The sequence below is a fragment of the Caloenas nicobarica genome, chromosome 2, assembly GCF_036013445.1.
Source record: "Caloenas nicobarica isolate bCalNic1 chromosome 2, bCalNic1.hap1, whole genome shotgun sequence".
NCBI lineage: Eukaryota > Metazoa > Chordata > Aves > Columbiformes > Columbidae > Caloenas > Caloenas nicobarica.
Window position 1 is genome coordinate 33,684,113 of NC_088246.1, and position 24,918 is coordinate 33,709,030.

The following is a 24,918-nucleotide window of genomic DNA, read 5'->3' on the forward strand; positions in this document are numbered from 1 at the left end:
ATGGAATTGGGATTTCAAGGGTTAAATATCTTCTCTGGATGAGGTTTGTGCCTCCTCTTCCATGAAGAAGCGTTTTGGTACAGAAATGCTCCAGCTCTGTCTGCATTTAGGGCTCACCTGCTACCAGAGGCAGTCTACCCAGAGAACTCATTTTTCTAAGGAGAAACAACCAAAAGCAGAAAAGTTTGCACAGTTTTTCTGGAGCCATGCTTGTGTCTTGCTGAAGAAGGAAATAAAGTGACAGCTTTTCAAAGGTATTTCCAAGCTCTTCTGTTTGCAAATGGACTTGGATTATACTGGAGAAATGTGGCTTGGCAGTCACTAGAGCTATATTCAAACTGCACATGAACTGGTCAAGACAGTGAGTGAGTCAGTATATTACTTGACCTCTTCTCATGTATCCATACTGCTGCATGTAGGACAAACTTGACTTCCATAAAACACATCTTCTGCTTGTCTGAGACACTACGGTGTTTCTAAGATCTAGGCAACGAGGCCACAACCAGAACATATGTAGTTTCTTCTTGTGAAATATCCTTGAGGGGCTTATTTTTAAAGTCCTGATCCTTAGATACTTGTAAAGGACTGATAGTTTTCCATGCAAAGGTGGAAGAATACAGTTACCTTGCTATTCTTTATCAGCATCCAGCTGACCTACAGATAAGCCTTACCACAGATTGCCCATCACCCTGACGTTTTCCAGGGTTATAGCTCTTTCTGACTGTTCTCTTCCAGTTGCCTGGGCTGTGTTTCCTCCTCAAGCACCTTCCCCATCACACACAGCAGATGCTGCACCATGTGGTCCGATGCATAAAGGCAGACAGAGATGAGAGGGGAAGTGCCAAAAGCAATAGTGATGCAAAAGGATTACTTTCTAAAATTAACAAAAATTTCTCAGCAGAAGACTGGTCGTTGCTCTCAGTAAGTGAATCATTTACACTGGATTGCTTCCATCTGTCTCTGTGCTGTGTTTTGTCATCTAGACTGCAGGCAGCTCTTATCTACCTGAGACCCCAGCAGTCATCTTCTCATTTTAGCATTTATTTCCTACCTGGCTCATCAGCAGTTATGACCAGAAACTATTTTTGAGGCATGTCTTTCCATCTGGAAATAATGATTTGCTGTGCCCTTAGGGAAGCTCACACATCTGCTCGAGTTATTCTCAGCCTGTCCAACAACATCAGCATCACATGCTCCAAAGCAAACTTGCTAAGCCTTCCTGTAATTCTCCTGAAGATGCCATTCTTTATTTTACTGAATGCTTTCACAGAAAGGTGTGTTAGCTCGACAAATAGATTTCATGGACTTGTTTGAATTGACCATTATTATTTTCTTGCTCTGCTGTTTCCATAGGAGTAACACCCTCATTTTTTTTTAAATCATTATGAATGTTGTCTGTGACTACTGCCATCTCCTATGTAGTCCGAAGTCCATCTTGCAGTTAATCACCGCTAGACTAGATCCTTTTGTTATGGTCCTTGAGATCTGAAAGAATGACTTGAATTGCCTATTTTTGTGGAAATAATCGGTCAGGTTCACCCCTGGTTGCAAAAGGACACCCTCAGTATTCAATTCACCACGGACAGCATTGCCAGAGAACACACATAGTATTCTACCAAGAGGGAACCAAGGGGGAAATGGGCACAAACATGGGACACTTACTACTCTACTACAAACTTTTAGGGCTGAAGCAATCAATCCTAAAGCACTTTAAACCACTCTAGGATATGAGTCATCTGTTTCCAAATGTCTGAGCATACAGTGAACTACACCAGGGAAGTGCCTATTTCTTACCATAAATCTGAACAAGGAGTCTCAGTTTTCATTCGGATTATACATTTGCATTAGGTGAAGGGAGGTCCTCTCTGAATATCTGGTCTTTCTTAAAGAAATTGCTAGGTTATCTTATCAGTCTTGCAAATAATTTTGGAGGTCCTGACCAGGCCAGCACTAGGGAGCACACTTGCAGACTTCTTCGAGGAAGAGGAAGGGCCTCTGCTGCATAGGAGGGTGAAGTTTCTTCATCTAGATTTTAACAGTTCCAGAAGGTTGGAGTGAAGAACAAAGGTTCAGGAAACAGGAATTATTTATCCTGAATATGTAAGGTGGAAATTTACAGATTGGAGAAGCATCCAAAATGGCTTGTAATAATGAGTGAATTAGCAGAATCTGGATCTTTTTTCCCTCTTGGTTGGTGTGAGGGGAATTTTAAAAAAGAAGTTAACATTTTCAGGGATCAAAATAAATGGTGTCTCTAACAATCCCTTACATAGCCTGGTTTTTATGAAACTGCACTAAAAATGGTCAGTGGAGTTCCCATTTTCACATCTGCTATTTGTATGAACATACACCTGGCAATGTAGTGTGTGTTGCTTCAGAGGAAACTCAACCAAGCAACTATCACTTCATACAACACTAATGGTCTTGGTTAAAAACCCAGTACATGTGTTTTGTTTACTGTAAATGAAGTGTATATCAGCAGCACTGAATATGAAAATGAAATTTTAATGGATCACTTTTATGATGCTAGAGCAATGTGAAAAGACATCTGTAATGCAATTTACTTTTTAATATTCAGTAATGTAGTTTTAGTTGGAATAAATACAGATCCCAATAAAGACTCACGTGACTATTTTCTTCAGTTTCTTATTTCACAAGTACTTGGAGACCTAGAGCAACTTTTTCCATGAATTCATGCTAATCCTTTTGGGACTTTTCCACTGTTATGTTTTAACGTTTTCTTTCTCTTTTTTTTTTTTTTTTGGTAATATATCTTAGCACCTTGCTGTCATTATTTTACACTTATACATGTAGTTGCACAGTGTGATAACTTGTATTGATTCTGATAAATTCGTCTGCATCCACCATCATTAAATAATCTTTGCATCTATCACTTAATTGTTTCTCACAAATAAAGAGTTATGGATGTGCTTTTTCTGAGCTAAAATGGCTAATCTGCTCCATTTATGGAAAAGAGGAAAGCATGAACTTTGCAATAAATATGAATATACTTAAATGGATATATAATTTTGTATTTATAAAATACATATTTGTACACATTTAAGTACATCAGGGATTTCTTAATGATGAGAAGTTTGGAAAGAATCCAAGCAAAAATTGAAATGAATCATGGGAAAACTCCATTTACTTTCAGCATTTTAGTTCAATCTTGCAGAGTCAAAAGCAGCTTTTTCTTCTGACAGTCATCAAGTTTGATGATGCAATCTGTCTTTTCAGCTTAGTCAGACACTTAAGCCATCACTCTTGACTCACATACTACACTTGCCCACATGATGTTAGTTACTCACGCATATTTATTCCATTTTCAATAGATAAACCTTTGTTAGCTTTTATGTCTAGGCCTTTTAGCCATACCGCCTGGGAAAGCAATTAAACTCCTTGCACTTCAAAAGCCCGGACAGCTCAGGCTTTGAAAGCAGCAGCAGCTCTGTCCAGACCCCAGAAGCTGCCCCCTGGCTTCCATGAGAGATAGTACTATGAAAAGCTACACAACCTAAACCAGCTTCTCTGAAAACATTTCTTAACAGCAAAATTAAACCTCTCCTCATCTCCCTTCTTTGCCAAAGACTTGCTTTCTTCCAGAAAGCATAGCTTTCCTGTGAGGCATTCCTATTTTCATTCTTCCCCCAGCCATTCCACAGTTGCACATCGTCCCAGAAAAACACAGGGGCAGTAGTGCCCTGCTGCTGCTCTGAACCCCAGTCAGTGCTCAGAAAATGCTCAGCACAGAAAGACCCTAGAAGTGCCACCCACCCTGGGCCAACATCCCCACCCTGAGTGTCCTTAAAAACTACCTCAAACCAACAGGAGAAACATCCTATCCTAGTCTTCATTACATAGTTATTACTAAGTACTGGTAAAGAATGATATGATGTGCACGACATTTAAAATGCATTTTGTTAAAGTTCAGCTCTTGCCATGACTTCTTCATCTTGTTTTCATCGTTATGGGGAGTATAGTACATCTAAAAATGTATTTTATCCTCTTTCCTGTTAAGTACACTCAATCATAATGCCATCAGGACTGGCAAATTCACATAAACATTCACATGTGTTTATAATAAACTTATGCTAACACAAGTCATATTTAAGCTGAGTCTCAGGTTTTTTTTAATAAATAAAAAAAGAAAAAGCACAAGCACAGGAAAACAGGCAATGATAAATGTTTTTTAATGTTGCATATAACAGGTTGTGTTATTTGATTATGTGTGATTCGTGACTAACAGCATATTGTTAAAAACTATCTACTGCATAGTATATATACTTTTTTACATTAGTAGTTCTATTTGTTTTCTTCAAAATCTGATGGAATTTCCTTCACCCTCCCTCATTTCTTCTCAGATTGCCCTGTGTATTCGTCAATGTCTCAGCTGCAACCGCTGCCACAGAGTTGAAACTAAATCACCCTGGTAGCTCTATCCTTCACTAAGACTAGCAAGGGCCCACTTGGTGAGACTGTACTACTGGAGATAATGTTTCCCTGGAAAAAGAGGTGCAAAAAAAATGGCTTCATTTACTGGGTGGGGAGATATGGATGGCCAGATCAACTGTTAGAATGGAAATATCTGAGGACTTTATGTACTGAGATGCAGGTACTGCATGTAATCCTGGTTTGATGACAAATCAAAGTCAGAAAGGGCTTTGCTATACTTGTTGCTGTATTTATAATTTAGACAATTACCTCTAAAATGTAGCACCTTCTGTCTGACAAGGCAGAGTGAATCCTGTCCCCAAATGAGAACAGTCTAGGAAAAAATAAAACAGGAAAAAAAACCCAAATCTTAAACAATCGATGTGCGTGTTTAAATGAATATATACAAGCAGAAACATCTCCAAATCTTTCCTCAGGATTCTGCACTATTTTAACCTTCAAAAAAACTTGGCGATGATTAAAGGTTGAATTGAATGATAGTTAGATATGTGTGTTTTCTGGAAATATTTCATGAAGTTCAAGCAGTAAATGATGTTCTACAAGGACATTAGCCATACATCTTTCACGTGGCCTTCCCTCTTTCAGCTGATCACATTCACTTGTCCTGTCTTGCTTCAGATTAAATGGCAAACCTGTCAAGTGAGGGGGAGGTATTTCCCCAAGTTGTTTATGAAATGACCAGCACCATTCGGCTTCAGTCCTGCCTGAATTCTTTCAAGCATATGAAACACAATAATCAAGTGTCTTAAACAAAGAAGTCCTACACATGAAAAGGGTCAAACTCCAGGAGTGGTGAGTAATGATGCTACAGGAAACTAACAACAGACAGAGGATTTCTGTCCCGTATGGTTGTTCTCTGGGTGACTAGTAGTAGAGATTTCAAAAGGTCATATTTTTCTAAGAAGCCTCATTATGCTCAGATCACAAGACAGGGGATTTTCTCCATCCAGCAACAGCCAAGATAAATAATCTGTCCACCCAGTCCCAGGTTTCGAAGCATGAGGGTCTGTCACAGCCCCCCAGGACCACATCAGGCAAGCCCTGAGGAGACAACAGGGAGGCGAGCTATGTCTACAGGACCAGTTACTTTGCTAGATATGCCAGGATCAGTGCTGGGATGTGTATCAGAAGGTTTCCAAAACCGATTGAGGGTCTTACCTGACATCATTAATTCTGCCACAGCATGTTCTCCTCCAGCAAATTGCAATTGCAAAGCCATTGCAAAGACATTCTCCCCCAAATTGTTCTGGGAGAAGGCAGTGAGAGAATGCACTCACTAAAAAATTATTTCAGCTAAGTCAAATATTCTGTACATTTTGTTCAAGCAGGAACTCTAAGTTTTGTTTGTTTTTTAAAAATTCTTTATTAGAAACAATTTCTACAGGGTTTTTGGTTTTTTGTTCTGGAAATGTTGAGATGAAGACCTTCAATTCTCTCAGCAACTTCTTATGGCTAAAACCATTTTCCATCATTATCTGTGAATAGTTTTAGCTAATCTCTGCTGTACTTTTTACTAAATAAAGTATATATCCAAAGCCGATCACCCAGTCCTGTTTCTAACAAACTGGAGATGCAACTCTGGAAGGTGACTCCTGTGACAAGGGGAACCTGATGGGGAAAGGAGGCTGAGGAGAGGAAACCAGATTAATTGAAAAAAGCAAAAGTTGTTCATGTTCTGGTTATGCTCTGCAGCACATCACATAGCCCTTCTGACACCCTGAGTGAGACTGCTCTGTCCCTAGCTGTGCCTGCCTCAGCTGGGGAAATGGGTTTGATTTAATAACCTGGGCTGGGGAAGAAAGGCTTGAAAAGCCCCTTTTGCACTGGGGAGGTTGGGCTGGAGCCACAGCATCTGAAGTTGGCAGCGAGAAGAGCTTGTGCACCTTGCAGAGCCCTTTTCGTCTGGCTGAGCCGCAGAGCACCTGGCACCCTCATTGCCCCACCTACGCTCACCAAGTTGCTGAGGCAGGACTGGAAAGAAAGATTTATGGAAAACTGATGGAGACAAATGTGTGGAAGAGGAAAGGGAGGACAATGACAGGAAGCCACAGCTTCTGCTCCCCTTTGCTTTTTCCAGGGCTAGCCCGACCTCTGGCCATGGAAGCTGACAGCTGCTGCCCATCCTCGCGATGTCTCTCCCAGAGCTCACTCCACAAACATCCATTTCGATGCGATGAGGATTTTGGCGTGATGAGGATGACTGTGCCGCTCTGCACCTGCCCAACATAGCCACCACCTGCACCACCCCAGCAGACTCCTCTGAAGCATGTGTCGCAGGTGGGACACCCCTTCCAGCCCCTTCTCCCAAGGGACAAAGCTGGGGTTCAGGGCTGCTGGCAGTGCCCTGTTTGGGCCTTCTGAGCAAGTCTGGCCCTTCTGACGTTCTCACTCATGGCACAAATTTGGTCTGGAGAAGAAAGCAGAGGTGTCACCTGTTTTCATCCATATTTGGTTTGATTACCTGATTTTAACATTTTTACTATTACAAAAAAAAACCCCAAACTTACTAGTATTAAATAAAAAGACACTCTTCCTCCTTCCCACATGCCCACAAAACTCTCAGTGCTTTTTATTGCTTCAACAGACAGTGAAATATTTTAAAGTCACTATAAATCAATATGTTTTTAGCCAAAATAGGTCTTGAGCAATGTTTTCGTGAGAAATTCTCTGGATCCCCAATTCAGGAAATATCTGAGATTCCTGAGGAGGAGTGTTATTAGCAGGGCAAGGTGATGATACTCAGCCTGTACCTCCAGCTTTTGTTCTTGGGACTACAAAGGTTTCAAGACAGCTTAAGTTTGAGATATTCTGGCTTTTGACATAAATTTAGTAGCTCACACGCTCCACAAATTAAATTCTAATAATTTACCAGAAATGTTTTTTAATTAGGACAAAGTAAAGGGGAATTGGAAATAATATCCCTGACTTAAATTCTCATATATTATATCCCTTTTTTTTTTAGTATATACTTTGCAAGTTCAATATGATATGACATAATTGGGGAATGAGAGAAAATGAAAAAAAAATGCAGGAGGATGAACCAAAACCTTCTCATCAGTTGGACCTTTCTGTGTAGTTTACAAGGCAAATTCCTCAGGTCAGAGTCTCATCTGTGGGGATTTTCCACATCCCCCACTCTTGAGAAGAGCAGAGGCTATTGCACATCAGCACACACTGACACCCACGGAGAACTGAACTGTCTGATAAGGGATTGCTTTTGTTTCCCTCAAGCTCCCACTAAGGTATTCAGTACACAGACCAGTATTTGTATTATGCTGTGAAGGGAAGGATTTAGGCCAAAAGAAGCTGGCAGCCGTGGCTTTTTAATGAGCCATGTGCTGACAGACCTGGTTGTGAGCTGTTACAGATGTGCGCCGGACAGTCTAATGAGAAGCAGGAAGTTCAGGAGGCCAAAAAACCTCTTTGGATTTTCTGGTTACACTGGCAGGATCAAAACCACTTTTGTTCTACCTGGCATCACCAAGCAAGGGATATACTCAATGTGCTTAATAAAAACATTACCATTTGGGGTAAAGGCACTGATGCACGTTGGTTGCCATAAGGGGGAATAAAAGAGGGCCTGAGTCATTAGCCAAGAATGAGAGCACAGGCAGGCAGAATCCTGCACTGGCACATTAATTATAGTAACAATTTCTGTGATTCTCCTGCTACATAACCAGAGATGCAGGAGCACGAGGGGAGGCTGTAGCATGAAAGGAGATGGCCAGGATGATGTGGCAAGTAAGGGAAAGGAAACCCCTGGTGAGAGAAGAAAACCCCCTGAAAAATTCTTCTCCCTATGGAGTGGAGTCTCCAGCTGATGTGTCCGGCACAGAAGAGGCGCCTTTTCCCGGTGCTTTAGCAGAGGAGTATTCTGGTATTTCTCTCGGAGCATGAGTCAGACACAGGGGCTGCCAAAAAGCTGTGCCAAGTCCTGCTTTCCATTACATGTGCCCACAACAACATGGCACGTGAGCGGATATTATCTTGGTGCCAACTGAGGCATTGGAATGGCTGTGGACTGCTCTGTGTGGCTCTGCAGCTCCTCGTTTTCACCTCCGTTATCTCCATGAAGTCTGATTATCAACTGTATTGCAGATGATATTGCTAATTGCCAGACCTGCAAATTCAAACTAATCAATGGTAAAGGTCTACTTTGTCATTATGTGACAGATAAAACTTATTATTAACAATCTCACTAATGAACTAGTCAGTGGATGCCCCAGTTTACTTGTTCTTTGTCATACAGACAGGCGTGTACATAAAAAAGCATAGACAAGAGTCCATGCAACTAAATAGGAAACATACACAGACCTTTCCCAGCACAGCTAGGTCAGACAGCATTTGCCGAAAATATAAAGCTGCATAAGACATGCAACAGTGACATCTATTGGCACACAAACATCGTGCAGATCCCTACTTGTTTGTTCTGCAATATTTTTAGCTGCATTAGCAATGCCTCGAGTGTGCATCCCACACTGTTGCAATAGCGCATTGCTGCTCACAGGCACAGGCCCTGCAAGCTGACGGGGCTGCTCGGTAAGAGCTTCTTGGATAACTTGCCATTACAACACAAATAAATTTAGTCTCAACTACGAACGGCCCATTCTCTTTGCACAGTATAAACTACAGATAGTTCATGCTTCTGCAAATCCCACTCACAGTGGATTCCCTCTTTTTGGTGTGTTCTTGAGCTTTAAGAAATTCTACTTTTGTAAACCTTTATTTGTAGCAAAAACGTTGTCTTGTGACATATTGGGTTGCTGGAAGAGAAGGAAAAGTCTTCACTACAAAAATGTCTTCTCTCTTGGGAACCCAGTGGCTCTCCAAGGCACAGACAGTTCGAAGCAAGACTGCAAGTAAACCTGTTTCTTCTTTTTGTCTGTAAAGTCCTTGAGGCTGTGTGTCCAGCCCCATGGAACTACAGTGATCTTCAAGCTCCAGATTTGGACGTCCTGGGTTAGTGTTTTTAGATCACTTGACTTGCCAAACCCATCCATTTCAATGTGACAATACTTACACCACAGGAATAACTCTCCTGAGGAAGATGTCTGATTCTCCTCAGAGACCCAGAGAGCTGTTCAGTCAGTTCCTCTGCTGCATCTGTCTGTGTCTGTGCATTGAGAGGGTGAGATGCTGTCAAGGAAATAGTCAACATGTGGGCATTACAGACTTTATCAGCTTCTCCTTGCCTGGCAGTGAACAACAAATGGGAGTTTAATCCCTTTTTTATTCGTCATTACTTGTTGCTTTCATCTTTCCGGATTTGAGGTGGTATGGTTTAAGTGTTTTGAGGTTTGCTTCTCACTAAAGCTGCCTGCTAACTGTGTGGCCAAAATAATGATTCCAGATGAGCATGTGGTTGAATAAATATTATTAACTCTCAGTGATCTTTTCCTGTTTCCATAATTATACCTGAAACTGTGTACTTCAATGCAAGAGGATAAACAGGGTTCCTGGAATACAGGGTGCTCAAATATTTCAGGAGCATTGTTAAGTCAAGTTAAATCTCCAGTTTTGTTAGGTTTGTTGGGTTTTTAAGCCTTCTTTCGGTTAAACTATTTCTGGCTATTTCAGTTGCAAGCAATTTACCTAGCACCATGTGGCTCTGTAGAGATGTACGGAAAAGTTTAAAGGATGAAGTATTTTAACCAAGAGACATTGGTTTACTTTCCTTGCCCCATCAGAGAAGCCTGAGGGAGGAAAAAAAAAATCCTAAAAAATTTATTTTAGAGTGGATTTTAATTTCTATTTTACCTGTTTCTTGTAATAAACTGGTGCCTAGTCAAGTTTTGTTGTATGAGAGAGTTTTGAACTTTCTCAGATCTAAATCAGCTATCTATAAAGAAACCTAAGCTGAGTAAGCTCACACATCATGAACATTACAAAATCTTGCGTAACAAAAGCAAAGGAAGAGCCTGTGAGGAGACGGGATTTCCGTTGCTGTCACAGTCATTGCTGTTGCCCAGGAAGAAGTAGTAGCTGATGTATTCACTGCTAATGACAGAGAAAATAAAGCACAAGCAGAGACAAATACTGCTTCCAAAATAAGAAAGTATCTTTCTTACAGAGCAATGTAAGAAAACCGCCAGTGAGCAGCCGGGTCAGTAAAGCTGTGTCATCAGAGCTATCCTGGGTGAACAGTCTTATGTATGCAGCACGTGATAATACTCCCAGGGTTACAGGATTGTCCCTCTTTTCATGAGTAGTCATCCTGCTAGGTGTCATTCTCACTAAGGAGTCCCTGAAGCCAGAGCTGAAGACAAGGGAAAGCACATTCACAGATGTTTTGACAAAGCTTCATTCCCTTCTTTTTTTTTGTTTTTAATTTTTAAAATTAAAATCTTGGTTTTTTCTGAGTGTTTTCTACAAATCTCATCTATTGGTTGTATTTGTGAATCCAGACATTCAGACTTGAAAGGTATCTCCAAACTGGAGGTACTTGATCCTGATTATAAACTGAGACACTGTTTTAGAAGCTAAAATGATACGTACAGCTTATCTGATCAAACATCATAAAGGCAAGAAGTCAGAGTAAGAAGGGTACATTGCAGATGACTTGTATTTCTGTATAAAATGTCCATCAAATTGCAATATTTTCTTCATTAGTTCTGTAGATAATCTTGGGGGTTTTTTTAAGTCTCTGCAACTGTCTGGCTGCAGAGACAATTTGCTGAGGTTCAGAAAAACACTCTGTGTCTCCTCACTGACTTCTTTCTTATACCTATGTCCTTTCTTGATAAACCTAGACAGCACAGCATTACATGGAAAGCCATCAACCAAAGCATCCAGTCACCAGCATGCAGATTAGGGGTACCAGCCAGTGAGAGAATTGTTAAAGTAATATTAGCATGGAAACAAATCAAGGGGAGGACGAAAAATCAAATCAAATCAAACTACCACAATAAAAGGGTAATTCAACAGCTTTTCTACTTTGCTTCAAACTTAGCTTGGTGTCTTTTCCTGGGGTAACAAATCTGGTTTGACCTTGGACTTGGGAAGAAGTCCTTATCTGTGGTTATGTTGCTAAAACAAAGTCTTGACAGATACTGACATGTCTAATGAATCTGGGGAGCTGGCATGTGCAGTCACGGCTTGAAGATGGACAACATTATTGCAAGGAGAGGCAGTTGTTTGCTTTTTAGGTTTGGTTCAGGTTGGGTTTTTTAGTTCCTTAACTTTTTCCAATATGTTCTGCAAAGAATGTACTTTGATAGGACTGAAACACAAGCTCCCCCCCTAGCAATGCTCATGCATGTGTTTTGAGAAGATCAAACTAAATCGCAGAAGAAATGTCCTAAATAAAAAGCCTATTTCAAAATGCAGCAGATCTTTCCACCATCCAAATACAGCAACTTTCATAATTCTGGAGAGAAAAGGCTTGTCATTTAATAATAAATAATTGTATTGTTTCAGAAAAACATCTTCCTGCTCCAAGCTCCCTGCTGTCCTCAGACACATTTTCCCCATCATCTAAAACTTTTTGTTGAAGTAGGAAGCTGATTTTTATGGTTTATATTTGCTCTTAGCAGTAAGGGAATGTTTATTTACATCAGTATTTTCTTGTAAATTCACTCAGACGTGGTGGGGGGGAAATGTGAATCCAGAAAAGCTTCTGTATAAAATTGAGAAGTTATCCCACTGAACTTATATTTTAGGAAACTATTGATTATATGCTCAGGGCCAAACATCTTGCCAAGAAACACAGATCAGATGTTAATAAGAAAATCCTTTCAACGTATTGATTGGAGAGTTGCCAGAATTTTCAAATCCTGTATGAGTCAAGAGTAATAATATTCAGGAAGGGAAGGGTCTGGGTTGAATACATTCAGAAAAGAAATATAGTTTGTTGGTGTGTTAAAGGAAAATACAAAAAGACAATAATGTTCATAAGCCTAAAGTGCATCTATAAGCATGCAATTACACAACATGGAAAAATTGATCTCAGCTCTCTTTATAAACAAGTTCTGGTCTAAAAGCAAGGAATTTACTAATGCATGAAGAAAATACCATATACCAACAAAAATTTCTGTATTCTTTCTGCAGGAAGGCATATATATACATATCCATCAGGAAGAAAATATTAATTTTATAATACATAACACAGTGTGTAAGTGTATTTCATATGCAATGATGCATGTAATACATTTAATATATTAAATGTTCTGTAAGCATATGCTATATAAATATTTTATGTGTTGTAGTATTTACTTTATTAGAAATATATAGAAGTGTATAAGTAGGTCCATCACTTCAAATTTTTTTTTAATTAATTTACAGAATTTTATCACCTCTGGAAGACTTTGCTCTGTGTAAGGTATTATTAATCCCCATAAAATTGGTAGACATCAGTCTTGAGTTGCCTATAGTTAGTGTATTTGGGGAAAAGGGGAGTTTTTCTTTTTCTCTCAGTTTTCTTGTCTCTTATATATCTTTTTTTGCTGGCAACTTCTCCCACAGCAGAGGATAAAGATTCAGTTGCAAAAGAAATTCATCAGAAAATTCAAGTAAAGGCTGTATTCTACTGCTTTGAATGGATCAAGGTTGCAGGTTGCAGGGCCATTGCGGCTTGTATTTGCTCCTTAGACATCTATATCCTTCCTCTGTGAATACAGAAATTGGCATTTTGCACAAAGCCAGCTCTTATCACTGCTAATTGAAATAAGAGGAGACAGAAACTGTCTTAGCTGGAAGAACCTAAAAAAGTCATACGAAACATATTAACCTTAGAGAGTATTTATAAAACCTATACATTATACCAAATCTGCTGAGTATAAGTAAGTAGAAAGGAAAGTGGAGGGAAAGATATCTGTCAAATAGAAGCATTTTTCAGAAGACTGTTAATGTAACCATGGCTCAATCTTCGCAAATCAGGTTGTATGCTCTGCACCTCATGTGTGTTGTGTCACTTACGATGATGTATTTATATATGTGCAATTTAAAAATTAACAGTCCTAGAAGTGCTCTAATACAATGTAAAAGCACCAATGAAATAATAATTTCTGGTCTGAGCTTCTGGGTTTTATGCAACAGTAATGGCATGAATCACCAACACAAATTTCATATGCTATAATGCACTATCTGAATTAAAAGAGGTACAGATTTGATTCTGAGATGTCTTGTAAATATGCTAGTGGGGATGAGCCTATTACCTTGTATTGCACCAGTTAATATATTATTTTCTGGATTTGCCAGTCATATTCATCCCTGGGGTAATAGGGAAAATTTGCACCAGAAACTTTTAACAAGTCCTCAGTTATGTACTGAAAAGTTATTTTTTTTAACCTGGTCATTTAAAATTCAGTTTTTGTTTATGTGGGAAGAGTTCATTAAATTAAATTACCAATTATCAAACTGAATACAAATTACATGTTTCCATGATTCCTCCTTACATTCCATTGATTCAGTAAAATAAATTTAAGATCTCCTAAACTGTTTACACAAGTATAGAAGATGACAGAGTCATTTCTAATCAGTTTCTTCACATCCAAATTTATTCATAATATCTATTTTCTGCCAAGTAAAGCATGAGACATGCCTCTGATGCATCCAGGATGTCTCAGACTGGCTGTCTCCGGGCAGAGCTGCAGATTCCATTTCCTTTCCAGAACAGAGATTATTCGAGCTAAGCCCACAAGCTCCCTGACTGTGGTCATTTCCATTTCCATGCTGTCTGCTCCCTTTGTCATTCTGCCTTTCCCACATACATGACATCATCAGCTTCCTGCAAAGCTGAGACAAGGTATTGACTTAGCAGTTTAAGTCATGCCTACATTATGCGGTCATGGTGGAGGCAATTATAAAATATGGCCCTGCTGCTTCTTTCATTTTCCATCCATGTGTCTTGAGAACTACTTGATATTAGTCTTAATTTTTTGCAGCATCTCAATTTACTTGATTTGAGGTTGTTCTCACTTCATCCTTATGATCCTGACGTATAAAATATAGCTAAATTTGGTGATAAAAATATTTTTCCCATCTCACAGGTTCTGTGCTCACTCATGGTATCTTTTTTGAGATGAGTATTTGCCCTAAGGCTGTTCAATTCCTGGTAGCTTTTACTCCTCTATAGAAGAACTTTTCAGGTTTCCTCCATATTCAGTCCCTGAGCTCTAGATCTGAATTGACTTCACTGTTTTTCCAATCCAGCTGAATAAAATTCATATTAAACTTCTTCATTTAATATGATGGGTAGTGAACTCAGTGGAAGAATAGACTGTGATGGCTGGTAAAGGGTTTTGTTTGTCTTTCCATTTTAAAAACATATCCCATCTATTGCTAGCTGTGTGTTGTAAATCATTCTAAAATTGGTTCAGTTGAGTTTTTCAAAACTAAAATCTTTGGTCTGTTGTTATGTTTCTGCAGTATTTAGACAGTTAAAGTCATGTGTTAGTTATGCTCACACATTTTTGGAAGTATCTTCAACCACTTTTTAATTTCTGCCTTAGAGATTTCATTCCATTCTCATTTCCCTGCATTATAACTGAAAGCAAATAGGCGTATCAGTTTTTCTTACTCTATATTGCTTGCTATTGTTTCATATTGCTGCTCATTCTCTCTCTCCTACCTCTGACTGCTCTTGTCACCAGTCTGGGAAGCTGTGAAAGCTATGGTTGCTACTGGCATTCATACGGGTGTATCAGCTGGGGCATCACCCCCCCTGGTTTGGATAAATGTACTTTCTAGAACAATGTTATATAGCTGTGTTGTGGTTTAAATTGCTTCCAGAGGGAAAACACAGAGGTAAGAAACTGCAGATCTGAAGGTGTGAGGTCTCAAGAGGTTGGTTGCAGAAGATACTTCAACTCTCCAACTTACAATGTCACAGGAGAGCTTCAGCATGCTCGTGGGACTCTTGACAACTGCCAGTAGCGAAGGCTCAGGGCAGAACAAATAATTATGACAACTGCCTCCTTGTCCACCATGCACAAAGTCAGCGGCTTGTCTGGACAACTTTAGGCCAGGAGTTCCTGAACTGGATAACACAACAGATTGCATCTTCCACAGAAGCTGGCAGGCAGATGGTCTTGCTCTTAGTTTCTCTTACAGGTCCCCGAGACCTTAATTTCATAATGTTTTGCACCAGTACTTTCAGTATATTTTTCGGTATGATTTTTACTTCTAAAATAAAGGGCAGAAGTATTATTTCTGCCTTAACGTACTATCTGAATAAGTCAATATTTCCAAGTTAATGTTTGCTGTAATAAACTGAAAACAGTACTCCAGTAGCTATCACAATGTGATAAAGAAATAATAACCCAAGTTAAAAATAGGCTCACGCGAAATAGTCTCCCATAGCAAAGGGCAGGAAATTGGTTGCAGTTGAACTAATATTTCTCTAGAAATTATCTGTAGCTGCTATTTGCTATGCAGCTTCTGCACACCCTCAGGCAATTCCGGACGCCTTTGGAAAACCCTGTGAAGCTGCGTGTTCCACTGCCTATATATGGAAAGGCTCATACTTGTAGCTTTTTGGTACAGAAGAAATGTTTGTCTTTATAGGAGTGCTGTAGAAAGTGTCTTTTATGTCAGATGACTCATTCATAGCATTTCTCCTTTCTGAGTAGACAATAAAGGAAGTGCATCCCAAAATAGGGAACTTGCATCCAGTCTTGTGAGTTCTTCTGTCTTTGATGTTTTAAATAGATAAACAGAGGTAAAAGGACACGTGCAGTTCAGTACAGTGTAGGTGAGTATATTGGTCATAAGGTTGGTAACAATTTTTGGAAATGGATGATACATTGTTGTTGCATTCCAGAAGGACAGTTATTTTGTTCCTAGACAGTGAAATTACTATATTACTCTTTCACAGAGATGTATGAAGACTTTTCCAGTCTCCTCTGTGTACCCTATATACAAGTCATGCCCTTTCCAGTCTCTCCCAGGTGAAATACTCCAAACCTATTTTTCATCTGTTTCTGTGACAAATTTCCTCATCCATTGGTCTTCAACAATTGTTCCTTTTAATCCAAGTGTAGCTGGGAGTAGGGACACTACAAGCAATAAGGATGTCAAAACTGGTATAATACAAGAGCTCATATGATATTACATGTAAAGTTGTAATTTTTAACCACTTCTTATAGCTGCCACACCAACAGAAAATATTTTCTTTATTGATTATAAGATTTTCCAGTAAATAATAATCTCAGCATTACTATATTTTTGCAGGATAAATAGTCTATAGACATGATGATGGGGGAAAAAACAACAACAGCAACACACAAATTTTCGAGGATAATATGGATGCCTGTGGTAAGTAGGTTTGTTCTCTTGTTCTGAGTGACTTGTTTTCTTCAGTATCTCAGCTATCTGAAAAGCACTGCCTAACATTTTCAGAGTAAATCTTCAGAGTTTATACTGAGACCAGCTAATGGTATTAGTGTTCTCTTTGCTGATGTTGTAGCCAGATTTATTCCATTGCATTTACTCATTGCCCAGTTTAAAGGAGCTCATGGAAGGGCCCCACCAGCACTTCTCACACTCTGCCTTTAACTGTCCTTACTTCAGTCAGGTGCCAGGCAGAATTGAAGTATGACAGAAAAGAAAAGCAATCTTAGCCATATCAAAACGTATATTTTCCTGTCTGGTGTAAATATGGTGCTAGCAGAACTGAAATGGCTTGAAACGTGTGTGAGAAGTGACAGTAAAATTCACTTTCTAGATCTGTTAAAGCCAAAAATATGACTTGTGAGATATTTATTTCACTGGGGAACATATGCAACATGGGACTTCACGGAAAATTTAATTTCTAGTTTCAAATACCCAGACAAAGAACTTCATAAGCTGTATAGGGACATCCCAATAGCAGAAGAGGAGAGTCCTCTCAAAGTATTTGTCACAAAATACTGACTCAGGTAAACATCACATCATTACTAAAGCCTAACCAAACCTCAGGTTGCCTTTCCTCTGACAGCATTCTGCTGGATAGAGTTGAGCATTTTAAATACACAGAGATAATCGAAGCTTGATTTGTAATTGCCACAAGATTATAGATGAAATAGTGATGTTTACAATGTGGCCAGCTAAAACGTTATCTCTGTACAGGCTACAGAACACTGCAAGTTTTCTATAAAACTTGATAAAATAATAATTACTCATGTTAAGCCAACATTTCAGAAATACTTTGTTGTTGTCTTTTTGTTATTAACATTGATTCTCCACAGGAGATTAGTAACACTGAAAACAATCTATTCATCAGTTTCTAACATTTCAGCATCTAAAGCATTCTAAGTTTAAAATTTAGTCATCTTTACATTTCATGTTGTCATTATTTTACCTGGTTTTAACCATCTAGAAGTTTGATGTCTAGCCTAAGCTAAGCCTCTAGGCTCCCTTTGTGATCAATGCAGGGAAGATAAAGATGCCTCCAGAAAGGCTAAATGCAAGAACGGAAAATGTTGTCATTTGAATTAATTCTTATGTAGGTGGGATTAAGTATAAAGAGTTAATAGAGTTGAATCCGTTAATAGATTTGAAGCCACTAAGTCATGCATATTCTCTCCAGATCAATCTGTAACATGACAAAATGCACTCAAGCCTAAACTCCAGTGCCATGCACTCTTCCATGAAAAATGCATGAGGCAGTTGTTCAGCTCTGTGACCACTTGACATACACATGTACGTATGTGTATGTATTTAATTACTTTCTAGCTGTTACCCAAGGAATCTGCAGGCACGTTTGCACAGCCACCTAAAGCAGACAAACCATTACCTGATGACTCATTAAGCTGGTGTCAGATTGTCCTATATGTCAGTCTGATTCAGAGATGACAGACCATAAAATGCAATTTTGCACTCTGATAGAGGTTGTGATGTTTTCTGTAGATCTTCACCCAGAGGGTGGTGGAGCACTGGAACAGGCTCTCCAGGGAGGTGTCACGGCCCCAAGCCTGACAGTGTTCAAGAAGAGACTGGACAATGCCCTCAGACACATGGTGTCAACTGTGGGGTTGTCATATGCAGGAACAGGAGCTGAACTCGATGATCCTTGTGGGTCCCTTCCAACTCAGGACATTGATTCTATGATTCTATGAGAAGCTGTTTTTTTCATGTATGTGGTGGGGGTTTGTGTGTTTATCTGTAAAACAGTGTACCTCTAAAATCTGACATCTCTAAACTCACTGAAATGAAAACCAAGGGATGCAGAAGCACACGGAGAACAGAGAAATAGAGATCAACAGGGCAATGAGTACAAAGTCTAAAGCTATTATACAAGGTGTCTGAGTCAAAGTAAATGCAGTTGAAAGGTTAGACTGACATTGGAGTGGAGGGAGGGGGGGCGTTATATGCCAGTCCCCAGTGGGTCACAAATGCCCCTCTGCAAAACCAGTAAAACACAGGGATGGGGGATGGGGAAAAAAAGGGGAGGGAGCGCGACTTAAACCAAACACTGATTTTCTGCAGCCACCTTGTGTCGAAAATGGAAATTGCAACTTTCAAAACCGGTGTTCTTGTAAGCACAGCACCGTTACAGCAAGGTGATTGACGCGAATATAACTTGAGGCTCATAAATGTCGCTGCTGTTGCCAAGGTCCTGCTGACGTGTATCGAGTTCTGCCAGTGCGCAAATACTCTGAATTAGGGTGGATTTGAACTGATACTCAGTTTCTAGGAGGAAATGTCAGGTAGCAAGATCCCATTTCTTTGCAGTTTGAACTCCACAGAAATCAAAGGGGAACTTTCCATTTATCTCTATGCTCAGTCAGGTTCTATTAAAAAGTATTTGTTCACAGTGCAAAAAATTACAGATCTTGCACTCTTCTCTTTGAAAAGTGCTACCATTGTGTTTGAAAGGGGAAATCCGCAGAAATCAGGAGTCAGAAACCCAAAATGGCAGTTGACTGAGCTTTAGGGTGCAGTCCTATAATTCTCTTACTAGATGACACTAGATGCTCTATACACAGTAAGATGCTAGTTCACATTAGACTAGGGAAAGTAAGTGCTTTGTCATTGATATAACCCTTTCTCCTTTCTCAAATCATGCATTGAATTTAAATTCAGGGAGAAGACGCAAGTGACAGCTATCATTTTCCATGATAGATTTGTAACGAGGAAGATTGTTTACCCATTCATGGCAAAAAGCTGCCCACTGTTTTTCTGTGGCAATGTTCTCCTATCTTCTGCCTCACCACCACTGATTTCCACTTGGCTCATCTAGCTAGGGGCTGGCACCATGCAATAGCCATCTGAGTGGATAAGCCCTTGCTGTAGCACTCCAGACAGCTAAACTGTTCTGAGTGTTTAACTAGCAACAGTTCACTCAGAAGGAAGCTGAGTCAGAGACTATTTGGAAGAAGCTTCTGTCTCTCTTCTTTGGTTATATGAGCAGGCTGCAGGTATGTTTGCTTATTCCTGGAAAATTGACATCTGCACTTAGGTGTTGTGGATAGCTTTCCTCCATAAATTACCAAATAATAAACTGTATGTTTCTTGTGTGGCAATGGAGGCCCAAAGCTTCCTATTTAAGGCAAACACATTGCCTTCAGCCAGATAATGTTAAGCAATGTTTACCAGTGGCAAATAACTGGTGCCATGCTGTTAGAATTGTTGGGACCCTCGGAGCAAAACAGAAACACATGTCCTCGACCAATGAGCCGGTCTCTATGGAAATGCTTGCATGTTTGTTCTTCATGGCTGAGCTTTTCAATAGCATTTTTGCTAAAAAAAAAAAAAAAAAAAAAAAAAGAAAGAGAGATACTCCAAGAAAAGCAGAAGCAGCAGAACAAGCCTAACCAGAAAGCAGGTTATGACTCCAGCCCACCAGGGAAAGGAACAGGTTGTAGTTTAAGTCAGTTGTGAGAGAATCACGGATTATATGGATGTTCAGCAAATGAGATCAATGGGATGTAACAGCAGTATCAATATGACAAATTAGAGGAATTACTCTAAACCACCACACAACAGGGGACATGAATTACAGTTTGGTATTTTGTTTACAGGCCAGGCAAGGTCAAACTACTATTATTATTGCTTGTCGGTTTTCCACTGCTCCGACTGCAGATGTAATAGTGGGCATTGTGGATGGTGCAGTGGTTGAAATGGGAACACATACAGAGCTGATGGAGAAAGAGGAGCCATATTATTCACTTCTAACCTCACAAGTACTTTTTCTTGTTACTGCTATTATTATTTGTATAATCACAGTATGCAGGATGATATCTCACGGATCAATTCCCCACTGCAGGTAGCTTTAGATGTGAGAGATGGAAATATGACCGTGCATAGATGTATTTGTTAATCAACAATTTTACAAATGCTGATTTCTTTTATGCATCATAGGAGTTTGTTTATTTGTGAATGTCTCAGATGATCTGTAAAAGACAGTTTAGCTCATGACTCATGCATAATCTGGCATATGCTTTAAAGTGACATTTGAGTACAGATGCAGAAGCTCCAAGTGACCTAAGAGCCAGACTGCGTCCTCCCATGGGAAAAGCCTTTGCTGCTGTGCTGACAGTGCTGCCAAGCACCAAGACATCTCCAAAATCAACTCACCTCTAAATAAGGATACAGTTTTCCTTATAGCTCTTCTGCAATCTCCTGGCAGTAACTGTGCCTATATTCTCAGATGGAAATGTGGGTGAAGGTTTCCACAGTTCAGAGTGAGATGTAAAGAAAAAAGCAGTAGTTTAGGCTGTAACTCTGGGCCTTACCTGTGCTTTTGGAGCCAAACTAACTAAAAAAATAAAATAAAATAAAATAAAAAGCAATAGGACAACACAAAAATCCCCAACAATGCCAGCCAGCACCTTTTTTGTGCAGATATATCAACAGCTTGGACCATTCTTCCCATGCTGGTCTACCTCCATCAGCAAAATGAAAACTACAAATGAAAGCACTGAAAAGGCAGAGAGATGCCCAGTATGGGCAGGTTCTCAACAGTGACATCTAACCAGGAGTGAGCAATTGTCAACACTGACAGGTAGAAAAGTGCTGACAGCACCATAAGAGAGACAAAGTCTGGACCTAGCATATTGTCAGTGCACATACCATTTGTAGCAGTAATCATTGAGACACGCCTGCTTAGCACAACCAAGTTGAAATGGACAGTAAAAGTAGTGGGACTGGATTTCCAGGGGTTACTAAAGTGCAGTTTAAAAGCTATGTTCTGGAAAATATCTTTAAAACATATACATGTCTTTCAGGCATATGATCTAGATTTAGCTAATTTAGCTATTTGTGTAGGGAGGAGGTGGCTGGAACTAGAAACACTCACAAGGAAATGACTGAAAAATTTTAAGGGTGAAATCTTGCCCTACTTGACTTTAACAGTAACTTTGTTAAACTGTAGACACTGCCAAAGCTTTACCCACAAATTGCAGCAACGACCAAACGCGTTTCCTCGAGAATTTGCCAAAGCATTCGAAGAAATGGAATTGAAAGTCGTCAGTATTTGTAGGAATCTATTGTTTTCTTGCAAACTTTGACATTTGAAGAGACGCTGAGTAATTACATTCATTATTGTAGTCAATGGATGCTTGCAGAAACCTTTCAAAATTGCACAGAATTAACCTGTCTGAGGGAAAACAAGTATAGTTTTCGTTAGACTTGAAATAATATTTTCATCCTTTTTTTACAGTAGACTTATCTATATATTTCCTAATGACTAGAGGAAATGTTTACAACCTTACTTAGCAACCGATTTGAGAAATATAGCTAATTTGGTCAGATGAATGAGTCTAAAACAGATCACCAGAGTACTTATGTGAAACTATAAACAGAAACCTACTCTTTTTCACAGCCACAGTGACCAATACAATATGTTTGTGATTGAATTATTTTCTTATCTTGTGTTCTCTGAATTTGTTTGAATGGGTGATACTAGAGGAAATAATGATCCCAGAAGATCCTAAGGATGCATTTAGCATCAACAGCTTGAAACCCAATAGAACAAATGAGAAACCATGCTCCTAAGAAGAAGATGAAGAAGAATCAACCTGTCAAAAGGTAGTGATTTTCACCATCTTAAATAGGTGCAGGGGTCTCATTGAATCCTAAAATACCTAGCACGAAGAAGATATACATCTGTCAAACAGTGGAGCTATGGAATCTTCATCCTTGGAGCCAGTGAAGACCCAAGCAGTGAGGCCCTGAGCTGCCAGCTCTGAGCACAGGTTGAACTGGACGATCTCCAGAGATCCCTTCCAACTGGTGAGGTTCTGTGAATCTGTGAAAGTTAATGATAGTTCCTGCACATCTCTTCCCCTTTCATACTGACATCACTGCTTCTGAAGAATGCATCAAAGACTATTTTTGTAGCAGTCAGGAGGATGGTTTCCTTTTTCTAAAATATGTGTCATTGATTCAGCACATTTATTAAGGTGGCTTTTGTTGTTATCTGTGGTCCTGGGGGAGTACTACAGAATGGTCCAGAACTGTTTCCTCACTCTCGCCAACTGCCTTGTTCTCTGCTGTTTCAGGATTCTTCTGTTTGATTCTTCTTGTGTGTGCTGAAGACATCACCCAGATCAGTTTTCCTTAAAAAAAAAAAAAAAAGAAACCATTGCAATTTCAGTCGTTTTATTTTCTTATTTCTCTTTTGTAGGAATCCCTGTCCCAAATTTATTGCCTGAAGACACTGAAATTAAACATATATGTATGGTCATTTATTGGGCTGTGAGCACTGGCCACAGTTTGAAGGGTGCTTGGTTCCTCATGCTTGCTGAAACTGTAATGATAAGCAAAGAAGTTATTCTTCTCCCCATAATTTAATTACAAAAAGTAATTCATTTAAGTCACCTGGGCGGTATCTTTGTCAGTCTTTGACTATCCACACCACAGGGAAAAATCAGCTAGTATTGTTTCTTAAACTAATCCTTTATTAAACATTATTGCCTTCACTTCTCTGATCTTTAATGCCCCAATTTAAAAATATGATGACTTTGGTTTCTCAGGTAGTCCTGAATGTGGTGGTATTTGGTTTGCAGAAAGAATGACTGAGTCCTACTACCCAAAACAGTTGTTCTTGACGTAGTTTCTCCATGATATAGTGATCCCTAAAACTTTGCAAAGCTAGGAATTTACGAAGTATATAAAATTATTGACTGAGCACTCACAGTACATTTAATTGTGAATAAATTTTCCCAGGAGTACACTTTGTTATGTTTCAGGAACCTATGAGGCTTTTGCTTATTTCATGTACTCCTACAGGTGAATCTGTCAAGTCTCTGACTCTCAATTCTTGTGTTTACTTTGCTAAATTATGTCTCTTTCTATCAGCCCCTAATTCAAATTCAAATCAAGTGTTTCTGGACAGAAATAGACTCATAGCCCCAGCCTTATCTGTCCTGTGATTCTGATCCAAAACCTGCTCAAAGCAGAGCTAACCATGAAGCTAGGTCAGGTTGCTCATGGTCCTGTACAGGTAAGTCCTGAATAGCCCCAGGGATGGCAAAGCCACAGACTCCCTGGGCAGCCTGTGCTAACGCTTGACCACCCCACTGTAAAGAATATACTCCTAATATTTGTTCATAATTTCCTTTCTATAGCTAATGTATTTTGTTCCTCATTCTTTTGCTGTGCACCTCTGAGAAGAACCTGGTTCCATCTTCTCTGTATCTTCCTGTTACCTAGTTGCAGACATCAATTGTTATAGTTCTCTTCTCCAAACTGAACAAACCCATTTCTCTCAATATCTCAGTTGTTTCTCAAACACAGTGTGTTCCAAAGCCCTCTTTTTCTTCATAGACTTCTGCTGGATTCACTTCAGCATGTCAGTGTCTTTGTTGTAGCACAAAGCCCAGAATTAGACACAGTGGTCTCAGTTTCTGAATAGAGGAGAATAATCTCCTCCTTCCACCTGCTGACTGTACTTTTTCACCAACAACCCCCTGTGCTCTTGCCCTTCTTTGCTGCAAGGGCACACCACACATCATGTCCACCATGCTGTCCACCAGGATACTCAGGTACTTATAGAATAGCACTTACAGAATAAGGAAGACTGGTGAGCAGTAGCCGGAATTTGAAAACCATCAGTAAGAGAGGCTTGTGTTGGACAACTAAAGACAAAGTCAAGAAATCATACAAGTATATTTTAAAAAAGAAAAAAAAGTGCATAAACAGTTTTTCTGTGTGTGGCTGAAATAGGTACCTGTATGTAGATCTATGTGTATTTTAAATACATGTGTTCAGGTTAGATAGCCACAAGTTAGACTTAGATGTATTAATATATAGTGGAAATCTTTCTGTCAGATCTAAGTAAACTTATAATGACCATGTGTTTTAAACAATGCTACATGTAATTTCTTATTTCTATTACTTTTTTCTATGGAAATACTCTATGTAAATATAATCTGTTTCCAAAATCTATATCCTAACTTCATCCTAACTTCATCATCTAAAACTCCTATCAGCAAGAGTTAATTTAATTTATTGATCAGTCTGTTAGAAAAAAAGTCAAGTTAGTCTTAATATAACCTTAAAACCATCCCCAATACATGTTGTCTGAAAAGTCCTTTTCACTTCCGT